Source organism: Herpailurus yagouaroundi, unplaced genomic scaffold (genome assembly GCF_014898765.1).
Source record: "Herpailurus yagouaroundi ecotype Mexico unplaced genomic scaffold, PumYag 184, whole genome shotgun sequence".
NCBI classification, from domain to species: Eukaryota; Metazoa; Chordata; class Mammalia; order Carnivora; family Felidae; genus Herpailurus; species Herpailurus yagouaroundi.
In genome coordinates, this window is record NW_024412415.1 from 18,520,101 (window position 1) to 18,538,528 (window position 18,428).

At 42.6% G+C, this 18,428-nt stretch overlaps 1 protein-coding gene across 1 annotated transcript in view; it reads right to left on the reverse strand.

The window, feature by feature from the left end:
- ONECUT1 (one cut homeobox 1) overlaps positions 1-18,428 on the reverse strand; it is a 45,443-nt gene that overhangs the window by 12,576 nt on the left and 14,439 nt on the right. The gene's annotated exons all lie outside the window — the stretch shown is intronic.

Genomic DNA, 18,428 nt, shown 5'->3' on the forward strand with positions numbered 1-18,428 from the left:
GGGGTGCGGAGGGTACAGGATGGGGGTTGGAGGACGAAGGATGAAGAGGGTGGGAATGTGTTAGTTTAAGGATCTCCTCCCCAACTCCTTGCATCAAGTTGGGACAATTCCGAAGCGTCACCCAGTTCCATAGCACCCCATAGGGTTGGTTGAGGCTATTGTTGCAACTGTATCAAAGTTCAACTTCTTCAGCCTGCTCTTTCTTCCTCCACTCCCCCAGTGGGAGTTATTCTCCATTGCTCTCTCCAATATCCTGCCTACATGCAAGACTCAGAAAACCTGACCCGAGAAAACCACTGTACTGAGGATCCCATATTAGACAATGACAGTTGAGGGTAGAATACAGAGACCAAATGTAAGAGCTTCTTGGAAGGTAGAATCAAGAGGACTCAATGACAACTTGGCTGGGAGGGTAGAGATTGGAACATCTCCTAGGTTTCTGAGTGGAAGGTAGCAATGAGGCCATTAGGGAATGCAGATGGAGAAATGAACTTTATGAGAGCGGTAATCACTTCTATGTGGGACAAACTGCATTTGAAGTGCTTGTTTGACATTGTATTAAAGATCTCCAACATGTGGTTGTCCAGCAGACAGCAGCATATATATGTATATATATAGGGCCTAGGGCTCAGTGGGGAGGTGTGGGCTAGGACTGTAGACTGGGAAGGCATTAGGGCTTTAGATGGCAAATTACACAGAACATACCTATGGAAAGGTAAGTAATTGAGCATCAGTTGTAGACTCAACTTACAGAACTATAATTTATCATTCAGAAGGCAGAGCTAAGGGAAATCACAACTCATTTTCCACCTAACTAGGTTGTATATTTGAATGACTTCAGTCTGGTCCTTCGCATTTGGCAGGACTGGGTGGGCTGAAGCTACTTCCAAACCAGCATTTTCCTTTTTTAAAAAATTTTTTTTAACGTTTATTTATTTTTGAGAGACAGAGAGATAGAGCATAAGTTGGGAAGGAGCAGAAAGAGAGGGAGACATAGAATCTGAAGCAGGCTCCAGGATCTGAGCTGTCAGCACAGAGCCCGACATGGGGCTCGAACTCACGGACCATGAGATCATGACCTGAGCTGAACTCAGACGCTTAACCTACTGACCCACCCAGGTGCCCCCCAAACCAGCATTTTCCAAATGGTGTCAGAGAAATGATACTGTCTCCAATGGGTTCCTGGAAAAGATGGCTTGCAGGTCAAACACATTTGGAAAAACCTACTCTCTCTCTCTCTCTCTCTCTCTCTCTCTCTCTCTCTCTATATATATATATATATATATATATATATCTTTTTCCTCAAAATTCACAATATGTGTTAGCAAATGTAATTATGTTTCCCAAAAGTATTTAACCCTTGAACTCTGTATGGTAGGGAATGTCTATTAATATCTCATACTAATGTTGGGGAAATGCAGTTTGGAAGTTTCCTCCCGGAACTCTCAAGCATTACAGATGTCACAATGCCAGAACTTGGGAAGTGAGATATTCCAGGAACAGGGCACCTGGCTGTCTCATTCTGTATATCCAGGGCATGCTGGCATAGTGCCTGGATAGAAGGGTAAGTATTGTAGGGGGGGTGGCTATGACTCAGTGAATGTGGTATATCTGCAGAGAACTCTGTGAATAAGAATGCAGAGATATCAGTAGAATAAAAAGGGGACTAAAGCTTGCTGAGGCTCACTGGGTGACCTTAACTAAGGCTAGGAGGAACAACCCACAGAAGTAAAATCATGCTTCAGAAAGGCTCTACAGAACTACAATTGTTAAAACTGTTAAGAGAATATGAATGAGAGAAATGCTTTGAGATTTTTATGGGATAAATTTCAGGGTAGAGATTACCCTGGAGACTACCAAATGGAGGTCATGAGAGTCCACACAGTGTGCAAGGGAGGGAGCAAGAGGAGAGGAGTGAGAGTGAGGTGTGACAAGAGATACCGCTGCTCAGGGAAAACCACTGCATGTGTTTTATGTGAAAGTTATACTTCTTGTTTAGCTATATAGTTTCCATTAAAAATAGATAAGTATTCATCATAGAAATGGATTAAAGGGAAGAGGATACTTATTGCTTGTGAAAGGTAGTGTTGTAGAGGAAGATGACCTGTCGTGAGTCACTTTTATGAAGGTGCACAGCTAGTGTATTTGCAGGATGCAGTGGCAAAGTGTAGTGGGGACTATCCTAGGAGACTTTGATCTTCTCTGTGGGCAAGTACCCACAGTGAGTACTAAGTGGGAGGCAGAAGTAGGCATGAGAGATGGTAAAAGGCAGAGCATGACTTTGGGTGCTACAAGAATAAAAGATGGTAAAGAATTATTTTTTAAGGCAGAACATGAGGATATGGGTAAAAGACAGAGGCTCTCATTTTAGGCATGCCTGGGACCTGTGCTTTGCCCATAGTTGGCAAGACTGAGCCAACTGTATTTCAAGAAATATGAATTCTGCAGGATGTTGAAAGGTATCCAATAACAATAACCTGAGTTATTGAGGTCAGTTTGGGAACTAGTGAGTAATAAGGATTAAAAAAGCTTCTTAAATGCAGGACTTCTTAGAGCCTTTATATGTTAATGTGCACTGACACTTGGGGGTCTCCCCAATTTAATATACTAATGTGCACTGATACTTATGGGGTCTCCCAAGCGTCTTTGATTAAGGAGCTCTTTATTCAGGGACTTTCTCTCAGGAATGGCATTACTTAGAACAGTGTTTCTCAAAATGTGGCTGGCAGGCCCATACTGGTCTGTGAACTCCCACTGACCTGCAGAAGATCAGGACAGAAAATTGAGAAGAAGCAGTTAGAAATTTTCATGGCACTTTGGTATTGCTACAACATTCAAGTGGGTTATTATTGTCCTAGTAATACATTTTTAATTGTGTTATCAAAACTATTGTTCCAGGACAGATGAAAATTATAAACAAACAACTAGCCCTTGACTACATAGGGTTTAAGAGATCCTGTCTTGGAACATACTCTATAAAGCATGGTAGACAGTAACATCTTAGAATCTGTTGTTGGGCAAGCATTCCTTCATCAACTTGTATCCAGTTTCCTGATTTAATGACAGAAAGGACTTTACAGTATCTAAAGTGCTGACTGAGTTATGCAAAATCTGCCAAAAATTTGTCTAGGAGCATGTGGGCACAGACATACTGGCCTGGAAGACATTTATAAAGCCAGATACATTTATAAGATAACTTTGTAGATGAACATGGGCTCAGGACACAGCTCAAGTCCCAGCTCTGTGACCAATGGTAGATGTGTGATCTTGGAAAAGTCCCTCACTTTCTTTGAGTCTTAGCTCACCCAGCTGCAAAACAGAACAATGGCCTTCTTTCATCACAGGATTAAAATAATCACTAAATAAGACAATATATGTTGAAGTGATTATTAAAACTATAAACCCTTAAGGGAGTATTCCAGATGTGTGCAAATTAATTTTCTTCTTCAGTCATGATACAAGTATAAATATTGAATTTACACAGTAGGTTGGAATATTTGCTCTGCCTCTAGTATGTTGCATGAACTTGGACACGTCACTTGATCTTTTTTTCTTCCTTCTTTAAATGAGCAGACTATGCTTCAAGGCCTCTGTGTACTCAAAAGCCCTGTCAGTCAATTAATGCATGGCTGCAGTGTCTCTCCTGGTTTCCAAAGTCTATTATCACCTCTGTTAAATAATTTCCAACGCAACCTTACTTTGTCTTTTAGAATATATAGCCACTATATTGACTTTGTAGCACATCTCCTCTCACCTTATGGCTTCTCAAAGACAGCAAGTAATGGCTCTGCAGGATCATCAGCCAGTTCTGCAAATAATCCAGATCTGCGTTCATCTGAATGAACGTGATAAACAAAAACTCACATTCCTCATAGTTGCTTTGACTTCTAAATGTTATGAGCTCTGGAGGTTAAAATATTTACAGCAACCAGGACCACAGACATTGAGAACAGGTAAGCATTTGCCCTCCTAGGATTCTGAGCCATTAAACCATTGCAGCTTATATTTTTACTGGGTTGCTACCTTTTCGTGAAAATTGTAGGACAATTTATTTAACTTGCTTCCTGACTTTCTTGATAATTTGTCCCAGAGTTGGCTGCTTCACATCGGATGAAATTGTGTACTGGAATAAGGCTACCTTCTTGTGTATGTTTCAACATGTACTTACTGAGAGTGTACTGTGGGTCCAGGTATAGTCAATGTATACTCCATCTTATCCATCTATGAGGGAGGAAGGTTTTATAAAAAGCATTGCACTAGTCGTCAGAAGCTTTGGGCTCTTGCTCTGACTCTGTCATCAATTAGTCAAACGTCTGGATTAAGTCATTTAACCAAGCTGGGTCCAGGTTCCTTAACTGTACAATGAAGGGATTGGACTAATGACTTATAGTCCCTTCAAGGTGCAACTCTATGACTTGATGTATATAAAGGCTTTCTACATCACTCCAGAGGGAGCAGCAGGCAGTACAGACCTTGTTCAGGACTATGGGTTTCTATGTCATTAATGGGCACCTGGACAAGTGTGAGCATTGAAACTGTTCACACTAGGGATAGCTGGGCAATCTTTCCAGTCCATGCCCTCTCTTTTGTCAGACCACCCACGTACCAGTACTACCTCCATCTCACTCCTGGCAGGCAGAGGTGGCCGAGGGGATTAAAGAGAGAAGATGGTTGGGCAGAACACCTTCCAGTGAGGTGGGAAGGGGAATAAGACCTGCATGTATGGTAAATGATATTATCAGATAGGATCAGAAAATTGAGCTTCAGAAGCACAGAGTCTTGCATTTGATAGGAACTGGTGCCTGGATAGAAACTTACATCACCCATCACCCCTGCCACTAATAAGTAGGCTCTTCTTATTCACTACTGCATCTTGGGTACCAGAACAATGCCTGGCTCCATAAACATGTATTGACTGACTTACTAAAAAAAAAAAAAAGAAAGAAAGAAAGAAAATTTGGCTTCATAAATTGCGTTATTCTTAGACATACTTTGTAAAAGTCCTTCAGAAAATTCTAGCTTGGGGCACCTGGGTGGCTCATTTGGTTAAGTGACTGACTCTTGATCTCGTCTCAGGTTATGATCTCACAGTTCGTGAGATCGAGCCCTGTATCATGCTCTGCGCTGACAGTGTGGGGCCTGTTTGGGATTCTCTCTCTCTCTCCCACACACACACACATCCTTGTGCATGCCCTCTTGCTCTCTCTCAAAATAAATAATTTTTTTTAAAAAAAAGGAAAAGTCCAGCTTACCTTAGTTTTACTAAGAAGGACTAAGTGTTGTGGCAGAGGCGGGGGGTAGATGTACATACACACAAGTGAAAATCAGGACTGGGGGCTCACTTCTAAGCAGTCATGCCTATCTGATAGAATAAAATGGGAATGGGGCCAAATGAGAAACAAATCACGCGTCTGTCACTTTAGAGACATTACTAAATCTCAGCAATGCACTATGAGGACTACATATGATAGGCTGAATGAAATTTAGGCACTTAACCTGCGGGGAGGGCAGTTTTAGCCTTGATGTCTGGATGGAGAACCCCAGAGAGGCAGGGTGAAAGAACCAGGCCTGGGGGGTTCAAATTGGATTCATTTGGTGGTCTGAATGTAATACATTGAAGGAGGACTGTATGCCTACCCTGTGCTATGGCAAAATATCTTCTCCCTCCAAACAACTGCCCAAGTGTCTGCCATCCTAACAGGATCCCAAGGGAGATGGGTCAGAGAGAAGTAAAGGGGAAAGCTGAAATTTCCAGGGCACCATGAAATTGCCTTGCCATCTCAGGACGGTGTGGCATTTTAATAGGGGCCTTCTAGAGAGCCGGTGTCTTTGCCCTAAAGGCCAATGCTGGGGCCGAAATCCACAACCTGCAAGGCAGAGTATTCTTGAGCAGGTGACCCTGTGATGCCCCCTGTCATTCACAGGAGGTCTGGCCTCGGTTTGGAGGAGAATGCAGGCAGCTGCTCAGGCCCTCAGGCCCCTTGAGGCTCCAGGGTCAGGTGGGGTGCACTGGTAAGGTAAAAGCACACCCCAAAATTCTACCCAGATTTCTGATGGGCTTGCCCACGTTCATCCCTGCATACTCAACCCTTCAACCCACCTTCATCCTTGCATACTCTGCTCAGGGGAGCTTGGGGCTTCAGGGAAGCCAAGAAAGGGTAAAAAAAGCAGCTGGGCCAGAATAGGCAAAGCCACAGGGACGGAAAGTAGGTTGGTGGTTACCTAAAGCTGAGTGGGTGGTAAGAGGAAATACCAGTAACTCCTCATGGGTACAGGGTTTCTTTTTGGGGCAGGTGATGAAAAGATTCTAAAACTGGTTGTGGGGATAGTTGCACAGCTCTGTAAGTATACTAAAACCACTGAATTATGCATTTTAAGTGGGTGAATTGTATACCATATAAATTATATCTTAATAAAATTATTCACGAAAGAAGTAGCTGAGCATGTACGCAGGGTGAGTCCTCTGTTATCACTCCCTGTCTGCCTCTTCTGAACTATAGCCAGGACAAGCAGGGGTCGGCTCCTCATATCTACTGAGCCCCCAAAGACCCTCTCTTGACGGCTGAAGCTGCTTTCAAGGCAGACTCTATGTGGAGGAGCAAGAATGCAAATGAAACAGATTTTAGTAAAAGAAGATAGTGGTTGGGAGAGATACAAAAAGGGGAATTACTGGGGTGCCTGGGCGGCTCAATTGGTTGAGCGTCCGACTTCGGCTCAGGTCATGAGCTCATGGTTTGTGAGTTTGAACCCCATTTTGGGCTCTATGCTATTAGTGCAGAGCCTGTTTCAGATCCTCTGTCCCCCTCTCTCTTTGCCCCTTCCCCGTGTGTACTCTCTGTCTCAAAAATAAGTAAACATTTAAAAAAAAATAAATAAAAAGGGAAACTATGGAAGTGAATGTGGCAGGTTTCCGAGCCCATTTGAACAGGCCAATACCTACACTGTGGAGCTCAAACAACTAGAGTACAGGCCACAACAGCTTCTGAATTATAGCTCAGACTCCAGGAGTACTGGGTCATAATGTTACCTGCCTTGCCTTGAGTTATTTTGCTATATTATGCATATTTTTATAATCCAGGCTCCCAGTTGTTTTTGGAATGATGTAGCTTTTTAATTGGCAGATTTAGAGGACACAGAACAATGCATTGTGTGTAATTTAAAAAGCAATTCCAGTGAGTTCCAGCTGATGGGGTCAAGGGCAGCCTTTGCACAGGAAGTGAACTCCTGCATACATTGTCTGGAAACTGTGATGCCCAGCAGAGGGAGGTAGAGCCAATCAGTATACCCTGCTGGACACAAGCTAGCTTTGCTTATGTCTGTGAGTTTGCGGGTAGCCAGAGCACCAGTGGAAACTCTTCTGGGCATGCACGTGGAAGGTCTAATAGAAACCTGCAGACATTCCCAGCCAGAAATGATCCCTATAACTCACCCCTGTTTCTTGCTTTACAGTGCTTAAAACATCACCATTGAACCTTCCTAGGTGATCCCCACAAAACTCAAGTGAGGCAGAAATGGGTATTACTTCTTTCTCTATAGATGAAGAAACAATGTCAGAGAGGTTAGGTGACTTGTCTATGGGCACACAGCTGATTGGGTGGGGGAACCTTCAACCCACTGTGCCCTGGAGGCAGATGTCAGCACAATGGACACATCATCAAAACTTCTTCCAAAATGGTTAAATGGGCAGAAACAGCTGGTGAAAGGGAGCCCAGGGAACCCACAGCCAAGGTGAGCCAATACAGGAGCAGTGGGCCAGGGGGCAGCGGCCAGTTATCAGACCTGTTTTGCTATGGCTGAAAGGATTACAGTGAGCCCATCCAGGAGAGTGAGCAGCACAGGAGAGGACACAGAGGGAATTCGGCTTTGCAGGGACAGTACACCCACTCTGGCCTGGGAGAGGGAAACTCGTTTTGATAGGGATGCAGAGGGGCAGGGGACAGCTATCTTCATGTGGATATGGGCTCTGAAAGGAAGCTAGAGCTGACCCAGTGGAGCAGCTGGGGAGCAGCTAAAGGTGGGAGAATGTGCCCTATCAAATTCTGGTTCGAGGGTCACCTGGGTTGCTCAGTCAGTTGAGCGTCTGACTTCGGCTCAGGTCATGATCTCGCAGTTCACAAGTTGAAGCCCCGCATCAGGCTCTGTGCTGACAGCTCAGAGCCTGGAGCCTACTTCAGATTCTGTGTCTCCCTCTCTCTCTCTGCCCCTCCCCTCTCATGCTCTGTCTCTCAAAAATGAATAAACGTTAAAAATGTTTTAAAAACCACACAAATTCTGGTTGGAAAAGTCACCTGAACCTCTCCTTACCCCACCTGGTTTGCTTCTTTAACAGAGCCATCTAGGACAGAGACCGTCTTTCCAGGCATCTGCTGTCTGGAGTCCTTCTGGAGTCAGCATATGAAATATTTCTATCCACCTCTCTTCTCTAGGTAAAACTCAATAGGCTATGGCCAACAGGTGAGGCTATCGTACTTTATGATCCCAGGAAGGCAGAGGCTGCCTGTGCTTGGGAGAAGTGGAACAGGATCATCTGAAACGCATGGCTGCTTCCCCTGTGCTAAACTCTGCACGTGTATCACCTTACAGAGCCTCTCAACAACTATGGGAAGTAGGTACTATTATTATGTCTAGTTTACAAATGGGCAGCCTGAGGCTTAGGGGTTCAGGGACTGTCCTGAGGTCACCACAGTGGAGCCGGGATTCCAGCCTGCGCAGGGCCCTGTGATGGTACTGGAGGAGATGAGGAGATGTGGCTCAGGTATTCCTCAGACACAAACCAGGAGGGTACTAGGGAATCACACAAGCCTTTACTCTCTGTGGCCCCTCAAACAACCTTTTTTGTGTGGTTCTAGACTATCTTAGTTTTTCTCCCCACAAAATTTGTCTTCTCCCATTTGTTCTGTGTTCCCTCCAGTACTGGCTGAACCTGAACCAGAAAGGTGAGCTGAGTATCCTCATTGAATGAATAAATTTTCATATCCCTGTGAGACTTGCTTTGTCCTCTTGCTGGGCATTGACAATCTCTCTCTCTCTCTCTCTCTCTCTCTCTCTCTCTCTCTCTCACACACACACACACACACACACACACACACACACACACACAATTTTCCTGAGCACAAGCTCAAGCTTTTTGACACTCACAGGAAGAAATACCCAGTATTTCTCCACGATACTCTTTCCCTGCATTGCAGCTTCAAAGGAACCAGCAGGAAGCAACACGGCTGTCTTGTACCTGCTCATTCAGTTAGTAACATGGCTCTTTTCTCTGAAACTCTGAGGATTCTCAGAATCCTCAGGGATTCTGATTTTTAAATTCCTAAACTTCTGTTTATGCCTGACCCACTGGAATTTTACTATATCAGTATCCCTCATCTTAAGGAGCCCCTCAATAGTTTAGACCCTAATAATTGGAAACAAGTGATATTCATGCCCTAGTTATGATGCTGATTCCTCTAAAAGTCAAAACAAATGGTAGACCTGATGAATTTCACGCTTATGATGTGTTATTATCTCATATAGGCCTATTGTGAATTGCAAGTCTTAATTTTTCGATCCTATTTCTTTAATCAATAGCCATGTATAATACTTTATAATATTCACAGCAATTGAAAGTTCTAAAATTGAATTCCTTCAAAAATAACCTCCAATTTTTTTTTTTGAGAGAGAGAGAGAGGGGGAGGCGAGGGGCCCAGGGGGGGGGGGGGAGACAGAAAATCTTAACAGGCTCCACACTGAGCGTGGGACTCAATCTCATGACCCTGGGATCATGACTTGAGCCAAAATCAAGAGTCGGACGCTCAACCCACTGAGCCACCCAGGCACCCCATAAAGGTTGACTTACTTTCTCTCTCTCTCTCTCTCTCTCTCCCTCCCTTCCTCCCTCCCTCTCTCTCTCTCTCTTTGAGTGAGAAAGAGGGAGAGGGAGCACTGCCATTACTCTTATGACCGAGTCAGAAGGCAGGTCAGGGCCAGGTAAGGAGGGGACTATAGTAACAGAGTGGAAGAGCAGAAGATGCAGAGGGGCTGAATTTGGGCTGAAGCATTGAAACAAGCTGGGAGTAGCATTGAAACAAGCTGAACAAGTTTATCAGCCTCACCCAGATAAAATGCTCAGGTGGGGACACTGGTCATCAGAGGACAGAAACATGCTGTGTCTGTCTTTGCTCAGTCTGGGTGGTGACTGGTCCATACATCCCTCAAATACAGGGATGCAGTCAAATCAAGGGTTGAAAAACTCAGATGAAGAATGATTTACATATAAGGTGAAATGAAATATTTTGTTTCTTTTACTTCTGGTAACTGCCAAATCATTGGATTTTTTTGTGTAGGACCTCTGGCTGTTGGGAGAACTTTTTTTAAAAAAAAAAATTTTCTTTTTAATGTTTATTTATTTTTGAGAGAGAGAGTGAGACAGAGTGTGAGTGGGGGAGGGTCAGAGAGAGGGAGACACAGAATCGGAAGCAGGCTCCAGGCTCTGAGCTGTCAGCACAGAGCCCGACACAGGGCTCGAACTCATGGACCATAAGATCATGACCTGAGCTGAAGTCAGATGCCCAACTGACTGAGCCACCCAGGCGCCCCGGGAGACCTTTGATTGAGGAGTGAGAGGTGTCATTCCTTGCACCCTGGGTCTCCATTCTGGCCTGAATTTTGCAGTGGGAGAGTCTAGAAGGATCCTCAGAAGTTCCTAGCCTTGGTTATAAATAGGAATCACCTGAGAAACTTCAAAAACATTGCTGCCTGAAACCTATCTCCAGAGATACTGACTTATTCAGTCTAGCAGAGGCCCAGCCCTGAGATTTTTTAAAGCTCCCGAGGTGATTCTAACATATACATAGTCAGGTTGAGAACCAGTACTCTACATCAGTGTTTTTCAAACTTGGTGTACAAACTTGAATCGTTTGGGTATCTTGTGAAGATTATGATTCAGCTGTTCTGGGTGCGGCCTAAGAGTCTGCAAAAGAAACAAGCTCCAGGTGATGCCTAGCTGCTGGTCTCTGAACACACTCCAAGTAAGCAGGGTCTAGAGTCCAGAGAAGAAATTCTAACTGATGTGTTTGTGGGCCAAATACATCAGCATCACCTGGGCACATGACGAGGGGGTTTGTTCAAAATACACTCTAGAACCTCATCTTATCCCTACTGAATTCGATTCTCTGAGAAAACGGGATTCACAAATACACAGTTTAAACAAACTTCCCAGGTAATTCAGATGCCCAAGTTGGACAGCCACTTGCTCCTATGCCAGTATTTCAGAACTTGCGAAGGTCAAAAGAATCACTCCACACACTTGTCAAGACTACAGACTGACCCAATCAGAATTTTAGAAGTGGCCTGGGAATCTGCATTTTAAGAAAAGCAGCAGGTGATGCCTTTTGATTTTAGGTTTAGGAAAGCCTGGTTGGTAGGATCTTCCACTGGGGCCAGGGAAGGTCCAGGTAACTCTTTTCCCTTTCTCCACCATGAAGTTGTCCCTGAAAAACCTAGGTATGTTGACTATCATAAAAATCCGTAGAGGAGAAGTGAGTATGTAGGGAATTAGGGCAGAAGCATCCATGTGTTCAATGCTGGAGGCAGAGGGATTTATATGGTGATTCTCAAGAAAGAAGAGGTTAGGGGAAAACGGGGAACAGGTGTGAGCCTTTTCAGCACTGACTGCACCTCCTCCATCTTGACTGTACTCTCAGTTGTCTACTTCAGAGAGGAGACAGCTGTGGAATTGGAGGGCACCCCCTCTGGTAGGTTAGGGTACTTCACACTCACCCTCCCTCTCTGCCTCCTGATTATCCTCCTGGGCTGGCACCAGGAAGAGAAAATAGAGCTACAGTGTTTCTTTTCTTTTTTTTTTTTTTTCAACGTTTATTTATTTTGGGGACAGAGAGAGACAGAGCATGAACGGGGGAGGGGCAGAGAGAGAGGGAGACACAGAATCGGAAACAGGCTCCAGGCTCTGAGCCATCAGCCCAGAGCCCGACGCGGGGCTCGAACTCACGGACTGCGAGATCGTGACCTGGCTGAAGTCGGACGCTTAACCGACTGCACCACCCAGGCGCCCCTATTTTCTTTTACATTACACCCTCACACCCATGCTGTGATAGAAGAACCTCTATTTGTCTGCACTAGACCTGTTTTATATTTAAATATGTTTTTTTTAATGTTTATTTTTGAGATAGAGAGAGAATGAGTGGGGGAGGGGCAGAAAGAGGGGGAGACACAGAATCCAAAGCAGGCTCCAGGCTCTGAGCTGTCAGCACAGAGACTGATGCGGGGCTCAAACCCACAAACTATGAAATCATCATGACCTGAGCCACAGCTGGATGCTTAACTCAGGCTCCCCTATTTTGATATGTTTAAAGTATAACTTTACATAATAATGCATGGTTATGTGTGTTCACACACACATACACACACACACACACACACACACACACACACACACACATACATATCATAAACCCATGGTGCACATTTCCAGCTATGCCTCTCAAACTTTAGGTTTAGAATCACTTCCAGAGCTTATAAAAACACTGGGCTCTACCACAGGGTTTCTGAATCAGTAGGACTGAATCAGTAGGACTTTTTCTAACAAGTTCCCAAGGGATGCTGGGGCATATGTATGGGGGAAGAATTGAAAATAAACCCTAACAAAAATTTTTATAGCAGATTTGTTTATTTTATGGGTATGGGTGAAATTACTTTAGATGTATGATACGATTGAGTAAATGAGTAAGTGTGGGTGGGGGAGAGAAAAACAAAAATAGAGATGTTATGGGTGCCGGGTTCTCACTGTAGAGGAAGGGATATGCAATGTTTCATTGTGCTTTGTGGATATTGCTTTATTTTTATTTTTACTTATTTTTATTTATTTTTTTTTACAAATTGAAGGTTTATGGCAACCTTCATGGAGCAAGTGTATTGGTGCCATTTTTCCAACAGCATTTACTCTGTGTCTCTGTGTCACACTTTGGTAATTCTTAAAATATTTCAAACTTTTTCATTACATTTGTTATGGTGATCTGTGATCAGTGGTTATGACTTGCTAAAGTTCAGATGATGGTTCACATGTTTTAGCAATAATGTATTGTTAATTAAGGTTTGCACCTTTTTTAGACATAATGCTATTTCACACTTAATAGGCTATAATTGGGGCACCTGGGTGGATCAGTCAGTTGAGCATCTAACTCTTGATTTCAGCTCAGGTCATGATCCCAGGGCTGTGAGACCAAGCCTTGCATGGAGCACCATGCTGAGCATGGAGTCTGCTTAAGATTCTCCCTCTCGGGGCGCCTGGCTGGTGCAGTCGGTTAAGCGTCCGACTTCAGCCAGGTCACGATCTCGCGGTCCGTGAGTTCGAGCCCCGCGTCAGGCTCTGGGCTGATGGCTCGGAGCCTGGAGCCTGTTTCCGATTCTGTGTCTCCCTCTCTCTGACCCTCCCCTGTTCATGCTCTGTCTCTCCCTGTCTCAAAAATAAATAAAACGTTAAAAAAATAAAAAAATAAAAGCATTGTGATAAACAATAGATCAGGCAAGAATCAGTAGAAGCCAAATCTATGGGGAATTTTTCAAACAAGGCTATTTGCATGACCTTAAAGTGTCTCTATCCAGATTGCTTATTAGTTGTAAGAAAGAAAAAAAAAAAAACACAACTGCAATTATACAGCGGAAAAACTTGGCAACAGCTTGGCTGGGTGATCAAAATAAACTCACCAGTTAGGTGAGGGACAGACAGACTTTGTGGCCTCGAGATGTGATCCTCTGAGAGGACACACTTCACTCATGCAGCTTTCTGGGTAAGAAAGCATCCCCTCAATCCAATCACGAGGAAATATCAAACAAAAAATAAAGTGGGGATAGTATGCTTCAAACATGTCAATGCTATAAAAGATGAAGTAAGGCCGTGGAATTGTTTCATATTAAAGAAAAAAAAAAAGGAGATATGAGACAGCTCAGCCTAAGACTGGATTCTGTCTTGGAGGAGAACAATGCTATGAAGGACATTACTGGGTCAACTGACAAAAGTGAAGTGTAGCTGCATAAGGGAATAGCTGTGCTCTTGGAAATACACTCAAGTATTTAGGGGAAAGAGACCAGATGTTTATAACTTAACCTCAAATGATTCATGGAAAAAAATGTCTGTGTGTGTGTGTATATGTGAGACAGACAGACACAGAGTGGGAGTATGAGTGCTTGAGCATGTGTGTACATTTAAGCAAGTGGGGTCAAATGTAAACAACTGGTCAGTGGGTCCTGCTAACAATTGGGAAAATGATTTATGGATGTTCTTGGTACCATTTTATTTTTGTACCTTTTAAAATTTGTGAAATAATTTCCAAAGAAAAAATTTTAAAATCAAGCTTTGGATAATATTTAATGGCACTGAAATATGTTCAATTTTAAATTCTCTATGAGCTCAATTTTGTGAAAAATAAAAATTTTTAATGTATCTTTATTTTTGTACTTTTAAAAACCCAGAGGGAAACGAAACTATACCCAGGTATTATTCTGGATTATGGGATGGATAATTTGACTCTGTTGTATTGTTTATAATGTATCATATTTTCCAAAATTTCTACATCCTGCATGTATTATCTTAATAATTACAAATTAAGTTTGAAGGAATAAAACAGATATTTAGTAAAGTTTTATGTATAATGTGGCTGACTGCTGTGTCATTCCTTAGTAATTGAAAAAACGAAGCCAAACAAAAACCCCTAAAATCACTGAATGTACAATGATAGAAAAGGTTGTCAGAAAGTTTATGTCAGTTATGATACTTTATTTAAGGTATAATAAAGTCATATAAATTTATGCTTACCCAATCAATTTATGGACCAACCCAAGTGTCCAAAAATAGGGGATTGCTTAAATGACAGCATAGCTATAAAACACAAAATGTGTAATATTTTCTGACATAGAGTGCTCTAGGAGTAGAAGGAACTGTCTTTGTTTTTCTCTGTTGATCTCTGCTTTCCTGCAAATCATAAACACCTTATCTATTCACATCTGTTAAATGAATGAATGCTAGTCATGAGGTATTTGGGAGGGGGGAGGGATGATGGAATTATCAGGAATTTTTATTGTCTCCATTATTCTTTTATGTATTTTTGAATGTTCTACCATAAATGTAATAATATGGGAGTTTTTAATTTTAAAAGCTGTAAAATAGTTTGTATGTATCATCCCAATGAGAAAAGATTAGAAGAATATTCTTTAAAAGGGGGGTTATCTCTGTGTGGGGGGTGTTATGGGTGATTCTTGTCATCTTTTTTCTTCTTTTTTTATAAAGATTAATTTTTTTTATTTTAGAGAGAGAGTGAGAGAGCACAAGCAAGGGAGAGGGGCAGATGGAGAGACAGAAAGAATCCCAAGCAGGCTCCCTGCCTGCCTGGAGCCTGATGTGGGGCTCCATCCCACAACCCTGGGATCATGACCCAAGCCAAAATTAAGAGTTGGATACCCAACAGACTGAGCCACCCAGCCACCCCTCTTTCTTTTTTTCTTTAAAGATTTTATTTTTAAGCCATCTCCACACCCAGTGTGGGGCTTGAACTCACAACCCTCAGATCAGGAGTCACATGCTCCACCGACTGAGCCAGCCAGTCCACCCCTTGTCATCTTTTTTTCTTGAATAACATTTTCTTTTACAAATAAGTTATTTTTTTAGAGCACTGGAATTAAAAATGAAATTATAAAAAATTTAAATTATAAAAAGTTTACAAAATTATTTAAAAAATGAAATTATAAAAAATTATAAAAAGATACAGGGTGCCTAGACATGGTAGGTATGCAACAAATAGTAAAAATGTTTACTAGGGTTATGCCATGACAAAACCAGGGTCTAAAATTAAATATATATACAGTACAATAATTAACTGATTAAAAACCTCTATCATTGTATTGAAGGCAGTGTTCTAAAATGATATAGTATCTGCATCTGGGTGTTATATTACTTTAAAATAGGGAGGCTGGGTGGTAGATAGCATATATTTATATAAGCTTAAATTTTGAACAACTTTCCTATATTAAGTTGTCTTTCATAAAAGAACTGGATTAAAGCACTTTAATGAAACACTTGATACCACTTTCAATATACCCAGAAGGGTGGTCACCCTCCTGGTGCTAGTCCTTAATTTCAGTGTTCAGATAATTGCACTGGGCAGTACCTTGCTGGGCATATAAATATATTTACAGGAAGGCAACTGTCAGTCAAAAGAGCAGAATAAAGGAAGCAAGAAGCATTCAATCTTTTTCCCAGAAAGTTATTTGGGAGAGGGAAGAGGTCCTTGATTATTTTAAAAGAGGGATACACATGCATGCACACACACATGCACAGGCATGTACATGCATGCTCACATAGTTGAAAAGCCATAGACTATCTCTAAAAGACACACAAGAAACTGGTAACAAGAGTTGTCTCTAGGGCAGGGGGATTGGGTACTGAGGTAATAGATTAGGAGGAGAACTTGGTTTTCTCTGTATACCTTTCTATGTTGTTTAACTTTTCTTAATCAAGCAATTAATTAGAAGTTTATGTATTTATTTTGAGAAAGAGATAGTGCGCGTGCATGCACACTTGAACAGGGGAGGAGCAGAGAGAGAGGCGGAGAGAGGATCCTGAGCAGACTTCACACTGTCAGCTCAGAGCCCAACGCATCTTGAGCTCATGAACCATGAGATCATGACCTGAGCCAAAATCAGGTCACTGAGGATGCTTAACCAACTGAGTTACCCAGGCGCCCCACCGTGTTGTTTAACTTTTAAAACACAATGTGCACATAGAACATACTCAAAAATAAACATTTATTAATTAAAAACAATTATTTAAAAAAATGGGGGCTCATGGGGGAACAACTGTGTAAACTAGACTAGTTTTGGAAAAGCAAAATTTGCATTCTGGTGAAAGTGACAAAAACCAATACTTGCCAGTACCTGTCTGCCCTCCAATACACCTGTGCTTCTATACCCTCCTCTGTTGTCTTCACTTATAGACACAGGGCTCCTGACCAATTGTTACAGAGGATTACAGACAGAGAGAGAGAGAGAGAGAGAGTGAGAGAGAGAGCGCCAGTGGGGGAGGGGCGGAGAGAGAGGGAGACAACAGAATCTGAAGCAGGCTCCAAGCCCTGAGCTGTCAGTGCAGAGCCTGATGCAGAGCTCAAGTTCACCAACCATGAGATCATGACCTGACCCAAAGTTAGACACTTAACTGACTGAGTCATCCTGGTGCCCCATGCTTTTGTTTCTTTACCAGCAGGAACAGATTTGGGCTAACCTTTGGTACTCGTTCTTCATGGTTCTTGTGTGTCCAATGGTAGGCAGCTGGTTGGAATGAAAGTACCTATCACTGCCCACCAACACTGGGAAATACAAACCAGACCTAAAGGACTGAACCTACAATCTTCACCTCACTAGCATGCTAACATCATGTCTTCCCCATTCAGTAACATGTTCCTGTGAGGACTACTTGATTTTACATCTCAAATCTGTGTGTAGGCCAGAGAGCCCACCTCTCTTAAGAATATGCTTGAGTGGGTGGGCTATTCTGAAATGTTGTATCTTTATATTTACATCAACACAGCCACCCTGTAGGGCTAATGGTGTATCCAAGCACCAGCATCCCAAACCAGAACCATAGGAGTCCGTTCCTCTCTCATTTTTGTTCTCCATGATGTCTTCTCTACTTTTGATATATCTCTCAAGTTTTGCCTACCCGTTTTCTCCACCTTTGCTGACGATGACATACAATCAGACCCTCATCATCTATTTCACCCCACCTCCCAGCTAGTTCCTTGCTATTGTTATTCTCCTACTATCTCACTCAAGTTTGCTTTCAAAAGCACACAGCTGACTTCATTCCACTATGTATTATATCTCTGTCTACAAATATAAAACTATGGAACTATAGATTATTCCAGAAAAATGGTAAATAAAGGGGCAAAAATAAAAGTCATTTGCCTTAAACCCTCCATATAAGTGTTCTAATTCTCAACCTGTAATTATATTAGAATCACCTGTGAAGCTTTTTAGTCAGCACCTATTTTCTCCCCACCTCTCCTCCACCAACCTAATTTGTTCCCTTAGAGGAATATAAAACCCTCTGCCCACTCCTCCCCAGCCTTGAAAACCACAGCCTTGGAGAACACTTTTGTTATTGATGGGAAGGTATTATGTCACTCAGCTGTGCCAGGGAAGAAACAAGCTTTCAGCTGTATAATAATTCAGATTCAAGACATCTGCAAAAACATTTCAGCCTGGGCCTCCGCACATACTGCTGTTCCCTCTGCCTGGTAATCTCTTCCATTTCTGACCCAAGTCCTATTCATTTTCCAGATCTTCAAACTTGTCCTTTCATCACACCCCAAAGTTCTCTTGGCATGCATGCAGACACACACACACACACACACACACACACACACACACACACACACACA